We start from the raw sequence: 17,300 nt of genomic DNA, 5'->3' as shown, positions 1-17,300 counted from the left end.
ATAGAATTTGCACTAATATCATATTTCCTTTGTAATTTGTCAAAGGAACAAAAACAACCCTCAGAAAAACAATCAGATACATTTTTTATTCCCTTCTTTTCCCATTGTTTAAAAGTGGCATTAGAGACCGTAAAAGGAACAAGTTGATTATTATATAATGGCAATCTTCCAGAATATATATTTTTAAGTCCCAATTTTTTAAGTTTACTTGTCCATAAATTCAATAAATGTTTCAATATTGGCACATCATAAGTTCGCAATAAATTTTTATTCCATCGAAACAAAAACTCATGAGGAAATTTTTCTAAAATAACCGCCATTTCTATCTTTACCCAACTAGGTGGGTCGTCCATATTCATTAATGCACTAAGAAATTTGAATTGAGCTGCTTCATAATAATGCTGAAAATTTGGTAATCTTAAACCTCCAAATTGAAAATCCCACATCAATTTTCTCATTGATACTCTCGGAAATTTTCCCTTCCATAAGAATTCTCTAATCACTTTATATAAATCCTTAAAAAAATTTAAAAAAAAAATAAGGAATTGATTGAAACAAATATTGTATTTTAGGAAAAATATTCATTTTTATGGTATTAATCCTCCCTAGTAAACCCAAAAGTAGATCCCTCCACCTAATCAAATCTAATTTAATCTTTTTTATTGAAGGAAAATAATTAATTGAATATAATTCTTGAAATTCCGTATTAACATTAATTCCTAAATATTTAATTTGTGTAGTCCACTTCAAATTTGTAATATTTTTATATACTGAATAATCACCTTTACAAATTGGTAAAATTTCACTTTTAGCTCAATTTACTTTGTAACCAGATAATTGGCCATAAATTTCTAAACATTCTTGAATTGCAGGTAAAGAAATATCCGGATCCACCAAATATAATAAAACATCATAAGCAAATAAATTAATCTTATATTCCTCATTCAGAACTCTCATACCTTTAACATTTTCATTTTGACATATTAATTGTGCTAAAGGTTCAATAACTATAGCAAATAAAGCAGGTGACAACGGACATCCTTGTCTAGTAGATCTTGTCAAACTAAAAGATTCTGAAATTTGGCCATTAACCGCAATTCTAGCCTTCGGGCTATTATATAAAGCCTTTTTCAATCCAATAAATGAAGAACCAAAACAAAATTTCTCAAGTACTTTGAACAGAAACTTCCATTCCACTCTACCAAAAGCCTTTTCTGCATCCAATGAAACCACTATTGGATAATTCAACTGAAATTTAGATTTATTTATCAAGGTTATTAACCGTAAAATATTATCTGACGCATACCTGTTTTTTATAAATCCCGTTTGATCACCATGTATAATTTTAGGCAGATATTGAGCTAATCTATTAGCCATAATTTTAGCTACAATTTTATAATCTACATTTAACAACGAAATTAGTCTATAAGAAGAAACCTGTAAAGGGTCTTTATCTTTTTTTGGTATAACCGTAATTATTGCGTTAGAACAGACTCAGATAATTGAAAAGTATTGTAAGTTTGTTGTAATACATCCTTATAAATAGAAGATACATCAGCATAAAAAACTTTATAAAACTCTATAGAAAACCCATCTTCACCAGGTGCCTTTCCATTCGGCATGTCTCTTATTGCCCTTTCTATTTTATCTTCTGTAAAAGGTTTATCTAACTCTTGTCTATCTTCTTGATTCAGTTGTGGCAAGTTAATATTTTCCAGGAAAGAATCTATTGCATCTCCAGTTACATCTTTACATTCCGAAGTATACAATTGTTTATAGAAATTACAAAATTCCTCATTAATCTCCTTTTGATTAAAAGTAATACCTGATTTCTTTCTAATCGCTGGTATAATCCTAGATAATTGTTCCTTTTTTAATTGCCATGACAAAACTTTATGACCCCATTTAATTGCCATGACAAAACTTTATCACCCCATTCATAAAACTTATGCTTAGTTCGATTCATTAAACATTCAAACCGATATGTTTGTAATTCATTATATTTAAATTTTAAATTAGTTAACTGATTCTTTTGCGTTTCGGTAGCATGTTTTTGAAATTCTTTTTCAGTAGCAGTTATCTTTTCCTCTAAGTCTTCAGTCTCTTTAATTCTCTCCTTCTTTACTTTAGAGGCATAACTGATAATTTGACCTCGCAAAAAAGCTTTCATTGCATCCCATAAAACAAGATGACTAGAAACAGAATTACAGTTAATACCAATAAAAATTTCAATTTGCTGTTTTAAAAAATGAATAAATTCTGGTTTTTGCAATAGCATAGTATTAAATCTCCATCTTGTGAACTCAAATATTCTAATAATAATAATGAATGATCCGAAACCAATCTAGCCTTATACTCCACAGATGTAACCCTATCCTGCAAATGTGCTGATATTAAAAAATAATCAATTCTAGAAAAAGAATTATGTCACGAGGAATAAAAAGAAAAATCTTTCTCTGTAGGATTAACTCTTCGCCAAATATCAATTAAATTCAAATCTGCCATCATATTAATCACTTGGATTGCCATCTTAGACTTCTTAATTACTCTTGGGTACTTATCCAATAAAGGCTCCAACACCACATTCAAATCTCCCCCAATCATCACATTAGAGTTCGATTGTCCAAGTAATAAAGACATATCCACAACAAAACCTGTTTCTTCAACATTAGGAGCATAAACATCAAGCAAAGTCCATGCCTCATTAAAGATTGTACAATTTAATTTTAATAATCTTCCACCATTTTTCTCTTCATTCTGTAACTGAAATGGTAGATTCTTATGTACCAAAATTGCCACACCTTTTGCCTTAGAATTAAACGAAGAATAAAAAACTTGCCCAACCCATTAACGTTTGAGTTTCAAATGTTCCTTATCTGTTAAATGAGTTTCCTGTAAAAAAGCAACATCAACTTTTAATTTTTTTAAATAAGCAAGTACTTTCTTACGCTTAATAGGATTATTTAAACCCTGAACATTAAGAGAAGCAAACTTCAATTTAGACATTTCTTACACTCAATAAAACACAACAAGAAACAAACAAAAAAAAGGAAAAAAAGAGAGAAAAAAAGAAGAAAATAAAGAAACCCCCAAAAAAAGAAAAAAAGAAAAAAAAAACCTTAATTCTCCATTGAAATTACAACCAAAAACTAAAAAAAAAATAAAAAAAGTTATATATAAAAAAAATTAATTATTTAAAAAAGATAAAAAAAAGCTTCTCTCCCTAACCCAAAAATTAAAAAGAAAAAAAAAACAGGTCGGAGGTCACAATTACCTCCTCCTGTTTAAACCGCCTAATGCGGTAATTCCCCCAAAATATAGGGTGTGAGATAACTCACACGCAGCTGATGACTTCTGGAAATTGGTGCCCACCCAGTTCCCTCTCCCAACTCCCATCACTATTTAAAATCTTCTCAACAAAAATAATATATATAAAAAAATATTTTTTTAATCAACTTTGGCATTGCGACCACCGTTTCTTCCATTTCTTCCAGAAATCAAATTCCCTTCTTGCAGCTCTGCCCTCTTTGGAGACCGTGGAGGACTACGTCGTTCCTGGAATTGCGTAATTGGTAAAGACTGAGCAAAATCCATAGCTTCTTTAGGATTATCAAAGAACTTTGGTTGATATCCATCCTGAAAAATCTTCAGTACCGCAGGGTATCTAAATGTTGCCTTATATCCTTTTTTCCACAATAATTCTTTCACAGAATTAAATTCACGTCGTTGAAACATAATTTCCTGACTCAAATCCAGATAGAAGAAAACACGATTACTCTGAACCATCAAAGGAGATCTGTTTTGCTGTGCATTTCTAATAGCCATATGTAAAATAGTCTCTCTATCACAGTAATTTAAACAGCGAACCAGAACAGGTCTTGGATTCTGTCCTGAGAAAGATCTCCTTCATAAAGCTCTATGAGCCCGTTCCAATATTAAACCTTCAGGAAACTTATCTTGTCCCAACACTTGTGGAATCCATTCAGTGAAAAATTTTCTTGGATCTAACCCTTCTATGCCTTCTGGCAAGCCAACAATTTTCACATTATTCCGTCTGGATTGGTTCTCCAAATAATCAACCTTCTTTGCTAAATTTTGTAGCATTTCAATTGTTTTATTCACATCTTGCAATTGATCTTGTACATCAGATAATCCTTGATCACACATCTCAAGTCTTTCAATAGTTTCAACTTCAAAAGCTCCATATTCAGCCATCTGTTGAGTATTGACATCCACCAATGCATTAATCTTAGAAGTAAAATTATTCATAGAATCTCCTAAATGCATCATTGAAGAAAATATCTTATGTTCAAGACTCTTGAAAAGTATATCAACATCAGTAGATTCAAACATGGTGGAATCCTGCTGTTCTTGTGGAATCAGAGGACCTTCTATCCCTTCTTTTAATTTAGTAGCTTTTCTTGCAGTTTGACTCCTTGTAAGAGCCCCTGTCACAGACCCCCCCAGAAGTATCAGGAGGCTGATGATCAGGGTTATCTTTGATCCAAACCTCCTTTAAAAGCTTCGTTACGTCAGTATCTGGAAGAGCTGATGGTATATCTCCAACTGGTGGCGCCCCAGCTAATTCAGTAGTCAAAGTCTCAGTAGACGTTGTTTGAAATACTGGCATCCGGCCAGCCCTTTGTTCTAAAGACAGCTGAAAACGACCTTCAGAAAGACTTACGGAATCAGAACGGAGCTCCAAGGCCGAATTCTTCGCTTCTTTTCCTGGATCCATTTCACGCTGAGTCGTGGCTTTTTGTAAACAAGCAGACTCAGATAATTTCGGAAAATATAATTTTTTAACAATCTGTTGATGTTTCCTTTTACTTTTTTTTAACAAATGTACCATTAGGTATTAATTCAACACCTCATACTAATTATAAACTTTTTTAAAAAAGTTTTAACGGGCACTTAAAGACAAAACAATAAGTTAGAGTCAGGAGAGGACTGGAAGGCATGTCTGTTCCTTACGCCATCTTGCCACGCCCCCCGTTTTATCTATCCTTGTCGTATTTTGGTAATTTAATGTACACTATTATAGTTGAAATATTTTACCTGTATAGCTACAGCAAGTGAGAATTTTGGAGCATCCATAAATTGTGCCGATGATACAAGGTCATTGGCAGAATTACAGATGGCAATGAGGTGGTGTACAGGAGGGAGATAGATCAGTTAGTTGAATAATCTCCATCCCCAACTAACTGACATCAGTTAGTTGATCAGCTTAGGAGCTGATTGTGGACTTCAGGAAAGGGAGATTAGGAGGACACGAACCAGTCCTCATCAAAGGATCCACATTGGAAAGGTTTAAGAGCTTCAGGTTCCTGGGTGTCATCATCTCAGGATCTGTCCTGGGACCTCCATGTTGATGAAATCGTGAAGAAGGCTCGCCAGCAGCAATACTTTGTGAGGAGTTGAGGAGATTTGGTATGTCACCAAAGACTTGCAAATTTCTAAAGGTGTACTGTGGAAAACATTCTGACTGGTTGCATCACTGAGGTGCCAATAACAGGACAAGAAAAAATTACAGTGAGTTTTGAACTTGGCCTGCACCATTTCAGGCATCAGTCTTCACTCCATCGAGGATGTCTACAAGAGGCGGTGTCTTAAGAAAGCAGCCTCTATCCTCAAGGATCCTCACTTCATACTACTATTGGGAAGGAGCACCCAGTGACACAAGGACAGCTTTTTCCCCCTCTGCCATTAGATTTCTGAACAGACAGTGAGCCATAGATATTACCTCAATTTTAATTTTATAGCAATATTTGCACTGTAAGGCTGCCACAAAATAACAAATTTTGTGACATGTTTGTGACAGTAAATTCTGATTCTATACTTGTGTATATAACAAAAATACTCATCTGAATTGTCAGCTTTGAGCCCTGCAGTTTTGGAAAAAGATCAAACAGTGACCCCTGGCGGCTAATACTTTTGCATAGCCTCAAATCTATGACAATGACCTCAATTGCTCAAAAAACAGCTGTTACAATTTGTGTCGTAGAATAAACAGCATAGCACAGAAACAGGTCCTTCGACCGTGATGCTAAATTAAACTAATCCCATCTGCCTGCACGTGGTCAATATCCCTCCATTCCCTGTCTGTTTGGAGCAGATGTAAATTCCTCTTAAATGGTGCTATCTTATGTGCTTCCATCATTTCTCCTGGCATCATGTTCCAGGCACCCACCACTCTCAACAAAAGACTTAACATGTAAATCTTTTTTAAACTCAGCCATCTCACCTTCAAACTATACTTTCAAGTATTTGACATTTTTATGCCATTCTTAATTTTCGATAGTTTTGTCAGTGTGCTCTTCATCCTCCAATGCTCAGAGAATGTAATCCAATATATAAATTTGTTAGCTGTTTCAGTCCATCATAATCACAGACCCAGCATTAATATCAATTTAGCTTTTGGCACATAAATATAGTTCCCTCAGCAATGGCAATTTGATCACCTTCTGACATATGGACAGCTAAATTGTCGGTGCTACAAATAGTTTTAGTTCAATATGAATCCAAGCTACATTTCACTTGCATTTGACATTCAGTTATAAAATTGGGCTTCATTTTAGAAAACAATGGCTCATTTAGTTCTGTTATTCTGGTTGTAATACAAGAACTTGGTGGCACGGTTAGCACAGCGGTTAGTGCAGCACTCTTAGAACACCAGCGATTGGGGCCGGGTTTCGAATTCCATGCTGTCAGTAAGGAGTTTGTATGTTCTCCCCATGTCTATCTGGGTTTTCATGGGGGCTCGGTTTCCTTCCACCCTTCAAATCAAACTGGGAATTGTAGTTCAATTGGGTGGCACAGGCTCATGGGCTGAATTAGCATGTTACCGTGCTGTATACTTATCTAAATTTAAAATTTAAAAAATTAAACTGTTAACTTCACCTTTGTTCATTTATTCACAGATGATTTTTTTCCCCCCCATTCTTAAACAAAAACCTCTTTTTGGAATGATCATCAGAATCTGGATTTATTGTCATGAACAAGTCATGAAATTCGGTGTTTTGCAGCAGCATCGTCGTTCAAACAAAATATTATAATCATCTTATGATATTACTATTAAAAAAATAACAATAATTTTGCAGGAAAAGTAAAGTAGTGCCTTTGGTTCATTGATTAATCAGGAATCTGATGTCAGCGGGGAAGAAGCTGTCCCTGTGCCGCTGAATGCTTGTCTTTCGGCTCCTGTACCTTTTACCCAATGGTAGCAGAGTGAAGAGGGCATGGCCTGGGTGGTGAGGACAGAGGCTGCTATTTTAAGACACTGCCTCATGTAGATATCCTCAATGGAGTGAAGTCTGGTATCTGTATTGTCGCAGGCCGAGTTAACAATCCTCTGGAATTTATTCTTGTCCTGAGAGTTGGCACCTCCATACCAGGCAGTGATGCCAGAATGTGCTCCATGGTCCATCTATAGAAGTTTACGAGAGTCTTCGCTGACATACAGAATCTCATCAGTTACCTCACAAAGTATAGCTGCTGGCGAGCCTTCTTTGTGATTACATCAACATGGAGGCTCCAGGACAGATCCTCAGAGATGGTGACACCCAGGAATTTGAAGTTCTTGATCCTCTCCACTACTGTTCATTGCTTCTAAATGGCTATAATTTCCTTTTGGATGTGATGTTTAAACCTTGTTCCTATCTACCTATTATAATTGTATCTCTGATTTAGAAAGAGCTTTAACTTTTAATGTTAATATTTTGCAGGAGTATTCTTTGAAGTCTTAAGTGCTAATGAGAAAATATCTTATTGGACTTGCCAGTTATTCAGCAATTCGAGAAAGAGAGAACAATTCTTACTTTTAGGAGGGCAGTCTTCAGCAGGGATCTTTTTTTTTTCAGCCTTCTATCTTTTCCATTTAGATGCACGTCACTTTAACTTCATGGTGGCCTGTTTCAGCAGGTTGATTGTCTTAGAACTTCCATCTGTTTCTTTCAGTCACCCTGAAGGAAAAACTGTAGACTTGTCACAAATCTTGTAACTCTTTCTGACAACAATTTTGAGTTGTGCTAAATACAACTTTACTGTTTTTTGGTTCTCTGAGGTATGACGTATGTTTTACTTCTACTATAACATGAAGATCTTTTATTTTTTTAGTGACTGACTGTTGCTTACCTCTGCATTTTCCTTGCATAAATGGCTTTGGAATTGAATTCTATTTTAATTCTATTCTTGAATCATGTCATCCATTTAATATCGATGCCCCATGAATGCAAATAAATCAAACATTTTCAAGGACATTCAATGATTGATAAAGCCATTCTCATTCCTAAGAGCCTTTTGTTCTCTCAAAGATTTAAATGTTGTATTTTCATTTACAGATCCACCCATAGCCTTGTTCTAGTCTTTCTCTTCTGGTTTCCCATTATCTTGTATTAATTTTTGGACATCTCATTGCCTTGTAAATCCCCTTCCAATTCCCAAGTGATGACTAAATCTCGACCCCTCTCCCTGGGCAGACTTCATTTGAGCATTAAGTATTTTCATTACTTTTTTTTCTCTTTTGGTTGCCCATCACATAACTGCCCAAGTTAGACTTCATTTTACCCTTTGTGACTTTGTGAGGCATTTTTCTTTAAATGGTACATCATGGAATTTTTGTAGATGGTGTACTTTTGGTACAGTTTGGTCGTGTTAGGCAGATGAGTCAAGTAATACTTCAGTGAGGAAATATTGGACCAATCCTATTTTTTTCCTTTGAAAACATATGTTTAGATAGTATTTTGATACACATCACAATTATTGGATTTTTCAAATCTCACAATTCCATCAAATTAAATTTCAGGCCTCAATAAAGAGTATGAATACTTAAAATATGACTTTATATTTTAGACATATAGCATGGTTGCAGGCCCTTTCAGCCCATGAGTCTGTGCCACCCAATTGACCTCCAACCTCGTATGTTTTGAAGGGTGGGTGGAAACCAGAACACTCAGAGGAAATCCAGGCAGACGTGAGAAGAATATAAAACTCCTAAGAGTTAGTGTCAGATTCAAACCCGGGTTGCTGGGACTGCCACAGCATCAAGCGAACCACTACGCTAACATTATCGCCCAAAAATGTTTTAAAAAAAAATGCAAGCAGTTTGTAGCAGTTAAAAGAAAAGGCATATGGTTTTTATTCCTTTGTGTTTAGTACTATAATGAAATTATGGATTTATTTTCTTGGCGCCTAGTTACCTCGAATGGTGCCGAATGATCTTGTGCTTTATAGTGAATGCACATCACTCCTCTGCTAACTTCTGAGCTTTCGTGATTGTAAAAGTTTTGTTGACGACTAAGACTTTAAAAAATGAAGTTTAATGAGTGTTGGTTAGCTTTCTAATTTTTCTATATATGAGAATGGAGTCAACTTATTGCTTAGCTCTAACTTTGAAATATGGCACCAGCGAGCACAGATTCAAGCACAGAGCCACAATTTGTTATTTCACCTGACTTGACAAGTACATTTGGGCAGTGAAATCCCAGCTGGCGTTTGTCACACTTCAAAGCTGTAGTACTATATAAGAAGTAGGAACAGGTAATCTGGCCCCTCATGCCTGCTCTGGTATTCGATAAGATCAAGGCTAATCTTATTGATCATGGACTCTGCTCCACCTACCTGCCTTTTCCCCATTATCCTTAATCTCTATCGAACTATATTTGAAATGTATTTAATAAGGCAATGTCTACCGCTTTCTTGGGCAGAGAGTTCAGCAGATTTGTTACTCTCTGGGAAAAGCAGTTCCTCCTCATCTCCTTACTTAATCTACTCCCCTGGTTCTTGAGGCTATGCCCCCATTTTAAGGAATTTAAGGGAGTATAGTCCTAGTTGACTCAATCTCTCCTCGTATGCTTGACCTCTCATCTCTGGATTGCTTGTGAACTGCCTCCAAAGCCAGAATATATTTCCTCAAGTAGGGAGAACACAACGTGCAGTATCCTAGATATAGCCTCACCAGTGCCCTTCTCAGTTGCAGAAAATTCCCGTTTTTAAATTCAGTCCTTCTATTTGCAACATTCTATTTGTCTTTTGATAAAATGTTGCAACTGCAAAATAACCTTTTGCGATTCAGGCACAAGCACTCCCAAGTCTCTCTATGCAACTGCATGCTGCAATCTTTCACCATTTAAATACAGTAATATCTGATATTTTTATTTTTTTCTTCCAAAATGCATGACCTCTTATTTACCAACATTGTATTCCATTTGCCATTTACTCACTGAACCTGTCTACATTTCTCTGAAGGCTCTCCACTTTGTCTGCCCAATTTGCTTTCATACTAAATTTAGTGTCTTCATTAAACTTGAATACACTACAATACAAAACTTAAAGTATCTGAATTTGTTTTAATCTAAATTTGTCTCCAAATTGCATTGTATCCTGAACTGAGGTAACAATCTGTATAATTCGTGATGAGTTTACCTTTTAATCTACTCTGATCACGAAAGAAGTAATATATTTGTGGTTAATTACTTCCTGCTTTTCCTTATTTATTATTACCTGCTTGTGAACTGTTTTGCAGTATTCCTGTAAAACTGTCTTGGCATTTTCTTTACTCCTTTGGGGTTTGTCTCAAAAATTCTCACTCCAGCTTCAAACAGTCACAGCCTTTCATGTAGGTGCTGGTTGCCCCCTGACTTAAATGAGTTTTTTTTTGTTTTATTAAGTAGTAGGTGTCTGCGTAGTGAGCAAACTTGCATTTGGCATTGGAAGCATTTATTATTATTTCTCTTCCCCATTTCCTAGTGTAATTTTACGTGAAAGCTTCTTGTGCAATGCCAAACGTATTTACAAATGCAAGCTTTTTTTCCACTGAAAACCAAGTGGAAAATAAAAGATCACATTACCCACTACTTTGTTTATGAGCTAAGACCAAGAACTCTATAACTAGCCTTGCTTATTTTGTTTCCCACTTGATGCTTTTGTCTTCCTCATCTCTTTTTTCCCCATAAACCTTATGACTACATTTATCCGAGGTCTAGTGTATTTTCATCATCTTATCTTGATTTTTAAACATCAGTGTTAATGTAAAACATTTGTAATTTATTAAGTAAGTTTAAAATATGTGTACAGATCTATGACAATTTTAATCATCAGTTCACATTGCTAAGTCTCAACATTATTCTTTATGCAGCATATTCTTGTTAAAATGAAAATTGTCATTGGTAACAGTTGCTACTTCATGTGTTTATTTTCAGAGTATTTAAGCCATAGAATTTTTTTTGATGCATATTCATTTTCATTTTTAAGATGCTGTTCTTCTGCCTTTGAGGAAGTACCAATTTATACATTTTGTAAATTTATTACACTTATTTGAAAGCCTCCAAATTTCAAGTTTGTTTCATAACTGATATTTCCTAATATGAGGGGATGAATTTATAAGGCCAAATAATCTGAAATGAAATTGTAATTTGTTTCATCTCAGCTAATATTTAGTCACTGAGGATTCCACCATTTCCTTTCTCTCTAAGCTGGTGCCTCATGAACTACAGGCAAAAAATGACACCTAAATTTTCACCTGATTTTTTTTAACTTTTGGTTTGTATTCCTTGTAAAGTTCAATTAGGTAGTGCAGAAATGAGTTCAAGTTGAGTATAATTTTTAATCCTATTGTGGAATGAGATGTGAGCTTTTACCAATGCATGGAGCATTGGGTGTCCAAAGAAGCTTTTGGAGAAATAAACTAGTTGCTTCTATTTTAAAATTTTTTTTGCTTTTGTGCTATATTGTCCTTTAAGAGTTAATATAATGTATGAAATTATGCTGATTTGCGATTATGCTTTGTTTCTCTGGTTTAGATAATGTAACTGCTGCCAAAATGTATGTCTTCAACTTAACTACCTCATCAGACTTTGGAGGACAATTAATCTTTGAGATTACTATAAAAGAGGCCCTTATTGCTACTGTAGTTCTTCTTTAGATTTAATAGACCATTGCTTGTTATTTTAGGGCCAATTTTTTACTATCCAGCTTATAAACAATCATACATTTTTTTTCCACAAATGAAGTGAGGTAATAGCAGGGGTCAGATGTGGCAAAACCCTAACTAAAACCATCTGCCACAGCCAGTGGGGGTGCAGTAAAGTTGTATCAGGATTGCTTGAAGTTATTGATGGCAGTAAAATTTATGCTTCCTCCTGTTTTCTCAATTAAGTGGAGATGCTTTTTTTCTCTTGGTGTTGGACAAAACACACATGGTTTTAATAGACCATGTGGAAATATTGCCTGTGTTTCTGTCTCTTGTGCAGACTTCCTAAAAAGGATAAAGTTTACAAATAGGTTGTTAAACCTGAAGTGTGCATTGCCTGTGAAACTCTATAAACCAAGTATCTCTGTCTAAAGATAGAACCATTCACTTTTAAGAACATTTCATGCATCTTTTAATTGGATGCTTTCATAAGTTATTTATTAATGAATTATTTTAAGATGAAGTGCTCTGTAATTTAAGTACATGTCATATTGTTACCTTGTTTGTGCAAACCATGGTTCAGATGTTTTCACTGTGTCACTGAGTCAGATGGCTGTCGATTCACGTCGTTTCAAGTTTAGCCAAAAATGTCAAATAGTGAGCCTGCTATTACTCCTAGTTTCCATCTAAATAAAAACAACAAAGAAGCTATTCTTAAGTGAATTTCTATGAAATCAAGATATGGCTGTGAGCATTCAAGGCAGCAAAGACTGTGGGACCTAGGATCACCCTGGCTACCATGATATAGATTTGTGCTCACATACAAGCCATGTCTTCAACCAGGCTGATCAGTAATATCTAGAGTGGGAATAACTAAATAAGAATGTGTAAAATTTCTTGGCTATCTTTTTCAAAAAGGAATTCAGGACAAGGCCACTCCAGTTCGTTAATGTCCCCTTTGCCAATTCAGAACAAGTTTGACTATAAAGCTCTCAAGCAATGAATGATGACTGAAACAAAAATGCAGATACTGGAAATCTGAAACACTCAATAGGTCAGTGACATTGATGGAAAGAAAAGCAGAGTTAATACAGGTACACAATCCTTTATCCGGACATCTAAAATCCAGAAAGCTTCAAAAAATGCCATTTTTTTTCTGGTGCTGGTACAGTGGAGAGAGAGAGAGAGAGAGAGCAGCGCAACTAGGTTGGGTACAGGTGAGAGGAGAAAGACGGCAGCGCGACTCAGGCGGGCAGGGGGGAGACGGGAGTGTGACTCGGGTGGGCGAGGGGGAGAGAGAGGGATGGCAGCACAACTCGGGTGGGTGGGGGGAGCGAAGTCAGCGCGACTCGGGTGGGCGAGGGGGAGAGAGACGCCAGCGCGACTGGAAGGGAGTGGATACGGCAGCACAATTCGGGTGGGCTTAAATCTGGGGCAGCTGGCATTTGTTCTGAAATCTGGAAAAATCCGAAATTTGGAACAGACTGTCCCCCAAGGGTTCCAGGTAAAGGATTGTGTACCTGTACTTCATATTGAAGATCTCTTGCCAGTGGCAGGAAAGAAAGAAAACCTGTTTGTCTTGAAGAAAGTTTGGGAAGGTATGGATAGGATAAAGTGAATATTTCTGATACAGGGAGGCCAGGGTTAGTGTGGTTAACTATTATAGAAAATGCTCAGTGGGTCAGGCGAAGACAGAAAGGAAAACCGAGGCACTGTTGCAGGTGGATGATCTATAGCAGAATTGGCCAATTCTGATGTAAACAGAGAAAGTAAATGACATGAAATCATCAAATTCAATATTATTCTCAGAGACTGCAATGAGCCCAGCCAGAAGATGAGGTTCTCTTCTTCCAGCTTTGGCTGGGCATCATTATAATCGTGCAGGAGACCACAGAGAGACAGATCAGGAGAAATGGAAAATTAAAATGGCAGGTGATGAGAGGCTCAGTAGCCTCTGAGGACTTAACAGTGTTGCTCTGCAAAGTAGTCACTCAATCTGTATTTGATTTATTCAATGCAGTGGAAACCACATTGTAAACATCAAATGGGAAACACTGAATTGAAAGAAAAAACGATAAATTTCTGCCTCACCTGGAAGAATATTTTGGGTCTCTGGTGGGAGGTAAGTTGTAAAAAGACAGATATTACATACCCAGTGGTTACATGGGTATTCGTTGTTCCCAGGGAGGCAATGGACCAGGAAATCGTAAGATAAATGTTCCCTTCAAAATGTTGAAAGGGAGAACAGGAGATGGCATATTTGGTGGTGGTATCTCTTTCAAGGTGCTGGAAATTGCAACCAGGATATCTTCCACTTTCTTCTTTCAACATTTCAAAGGGACTGTCCCCTTTCTGAGTTCCCAGTTTCTCTCTTCCGTCCCACACATCTCTGCCCATCTTGTGGCACTATCCAATGCAATTGCAGTAGTTTCAATACTTGTCTCTTTACCTGTCCATATACGAACCAAAAATTCTTGACTTGTGTGAGAGAATCTGAACTATTAATGTAAGAACTGGGCAACTAGGGCAGTCGGTAAGTAAGAATTCAAATATAGGAACATAAAAGTTGCAAAATCCAGAGCTGTGAGACGTCCCCAGGAGATTAGCCTGGGCAAATAAAGGAAAATATCCTGCATGGCATCATGAATCCTGAGCAAAAATGAAGTCCATAGGAAGCATGAGGAAAGCTGGCAAAATGCTGATCCATTGTCAGGAAATTGTTACATTCATTCCTCAGTGCAGAGTTCATAACTTAAGCACCTTTAGTTGTTTCATCAGATAATTTGCTTCATTTGTGTAGTGCTCATGAAGTATTTGATCATGATCACAGTGTTTTCAGACCCTCTTTTTCCTGGAAAGCATTAATCCATGGGCCAGTAAAAGGCAAGTAACATTCATGATATACCACTTTGAAGCACTGACCATCTCACCATTGATCTGCATAGAAACTCTTGTTGCAAGAGCAGGTTGAAATCTAGTTCTCTGCAATGAATGACTTGCCGTGTGACTCAGTCTTTACAACGTTTACGAAGTATGATGAATAAGATAAAATGTTTTCTACTTCAGTGAGTGCTGCTTCAAAGGTGTGAAAGAAAAGTAGACACCAGAAGGAAAATCGCTAATGTTGGAAAGTGTATAATCATGCACGTTGGAAGCAAAAAATAAATGGGCAGACTTTTTTAAAGGGAAAATGAATTGATGACATTTCAGGTCAAAATCCTTCATTCAGACCCAACAAGTCCTGATGCTAATAATTACAAATAATTCCATTTACAAAGGAATAATAATACTACTGGACTTCCCTGCTTGATTGTACACGTTTAGATGTTTAATCTGTAGAAAATGCTTCACATTTCACTCGTCATAACCATAAAACCAGGACCACTCAGAATTTGAAGTTCGTGCACTATCTTTTTGTACTGTTTCAACTATATGTTTCAGAATTTTGGTTCCCTGAACTATTAGACCATTTGTTTAATTTTTTTCAGAGAATTAAGGTTACAATTCAAGTGTTTAAAGAAAGAGTAGTTCATAATGGTGGTAGCCAACTTAGCGATGTATAAACTGCAACTCTCATCTTAAAACAAAGAAATGTGTGGTAATTTTAGTTTAAAAGTTATTTTGATGAGATGTGATAAATTCTATTAAAATATCTAAATGCTATTGGACATTCTAATAGCATTTAGAGAATATTTGAAAGGTTTACATAATAGGATCATTGCTGGTCCAGCCAGCCATGGATTCAATTCCATCTACCTGCCTTTTCCCCACAACTCTTAAAATCTCCTGCAATACAAAAATCTATCTATGTCTTAAATATATTTATTAAGGTGGCCTCTACTGCTTCTGCGAGCAGAGAATTCCATACATTCTTCAGTATATTTTCTAGGAAATTCAATTATCCTCACCTCTTCCATAAAAGTACTCGCACAAATACTGAGGCTATATCTCTTAGTTCTCATCTACCAGTGGAAATAACTTCCTATCTCTATCTTATCTAACCATTTATAATTTTTTAATGTTTCTATAAGATTTCCTCTAATTCTTCTGAACTTTAGTGAGTAAAAGCCCAGATGATGTAATTTTGCAGAGGTTAAACCCCTCATCTCTGGAATCAACCTGTTGAACTTCCACTGACAGTACATCCTTTCTTGTACGGAGAGAGTTTTCTTATCACTTGACCTCTGAAATAATTCAGGTGGGATACATTAACACTTTACCTCCCAAAAAATGTATAAAATCTGAATTGTGTTGAATTGAATCATTGTCATTTTCATGCAGGTACAGTAGAAGGCTTTGTTTTGCGTATTATCCAAGCAAATTAACTTGTACTTAAGTACAGCACACCATGCAATAATAAAACAAAAATGCCACTCTATAGTCTTTCTGACATGTACAGTGCACAAATTTAAAATGTTTTGGAACACTCTACACTTGTCCAGATAAGGTCTACAACCACAACACTTTTGGCTGGCTATCAGAAAAATTGATGCCTTTCCATCCATTTCATCCACCAATGATACACAGAGGGTGACTTCAGTGCTGCACCATCTACAAAATGCATGCAATCACTTGCCTAGACTACTGTGACAGGCATCCTAATCCTGCGATCTCTGTGATCAAGAAGGACAATGACTTTAGGCAATTGGGAACACCACAACCTTCATAATTCCCTCCAAGTCCTGACCTAAAAATACAGGTGCTTCCCTGCTTATGATGGTCTGACAACAATTATTTACTTTCATGTAATACATTAAACTAAGATAATGGGAAGGATTGTTGATTTTTCCAATAAACATTGATAATTCCTCTCAGGTGAATTCTTTGTAGCTTCCTTGGTCAATCGTTTCTTTTAATTCAGTCGGAAAGCTTGCAGGGATGGATACAGTGCTGTTGGAAGAGAGCAGGGCAGTGGGATCATTGTTGGGAATGATGGGTTGTGGAGAGAGAGCGGGAAGTGGGATCAGTGTGGGGACCAATACAGCACTGTCGGGAGAGAGCAGGGAAGTGGGATCAGTGTTTGGAATAATAAAGGGCTCTGGGGAGAGAACAGGGCAATGGGATCAGTATGGGGACTGATACAGCGCTGTCAGTGTTATACAAAGGATACCTATATTCTTTTTCGACTTGGGATATTTTTCCACTTACGATGGGCAAGTTGAGGAGCAAGTTGTTCTGTCATTATCATTAGATCTAAATCAGAAAACTGGCTACCCAACATATGGACTATGGTGCTTCAATAACACTGGTTACTACTATTTGACAGCAGCCAGGGGTCCAAAAACTGATGTTTATATCTTCACATAATTGAGTAGGAGGAATTTTCTGCTGTCCATTATTGGATGATGAACAAGAACTGAAGGCCTATGTTACTGCCTCCTCCCTTATCCAC

At 36.3% G+C, this 17,300-nt stretch overlaps 1 protein-coding gene across 7 annotated transcripts in view; it reads left to right on the top strand.

Moving 5' to 3' along the window:
- The window catches only part of kifap3a (kinesin-associated protein 3a), a 233,923-nt gene that overhangs the window by 79,598 nt on the left and 137,025 nt on the right, over nucleotides 1–17,300 (top strand). The window lies entirely within an intron of this gene.

The sequence above is a fragment of the Narcine bancroftii genome, chromosome 5 (assembly GCF_036971445.1).
Source record: "Narcine bancroftii isolate sNarBan1 chromosome 5, sNarBan1.hap1, whole genome shotgun sequence".
NCBI classification, from domain to species: domain Eukaryota; kingdom Metazoa; phylum Chordata; class Chondrichthyes; order Torpediniformes; family Narcinidae; genus Narcine; species Narcine bancroftii.
Note: the sequence above shows the minus strand (reverse complement) of the source record. Positions and strands in the feature narration are given on the sequence as shown.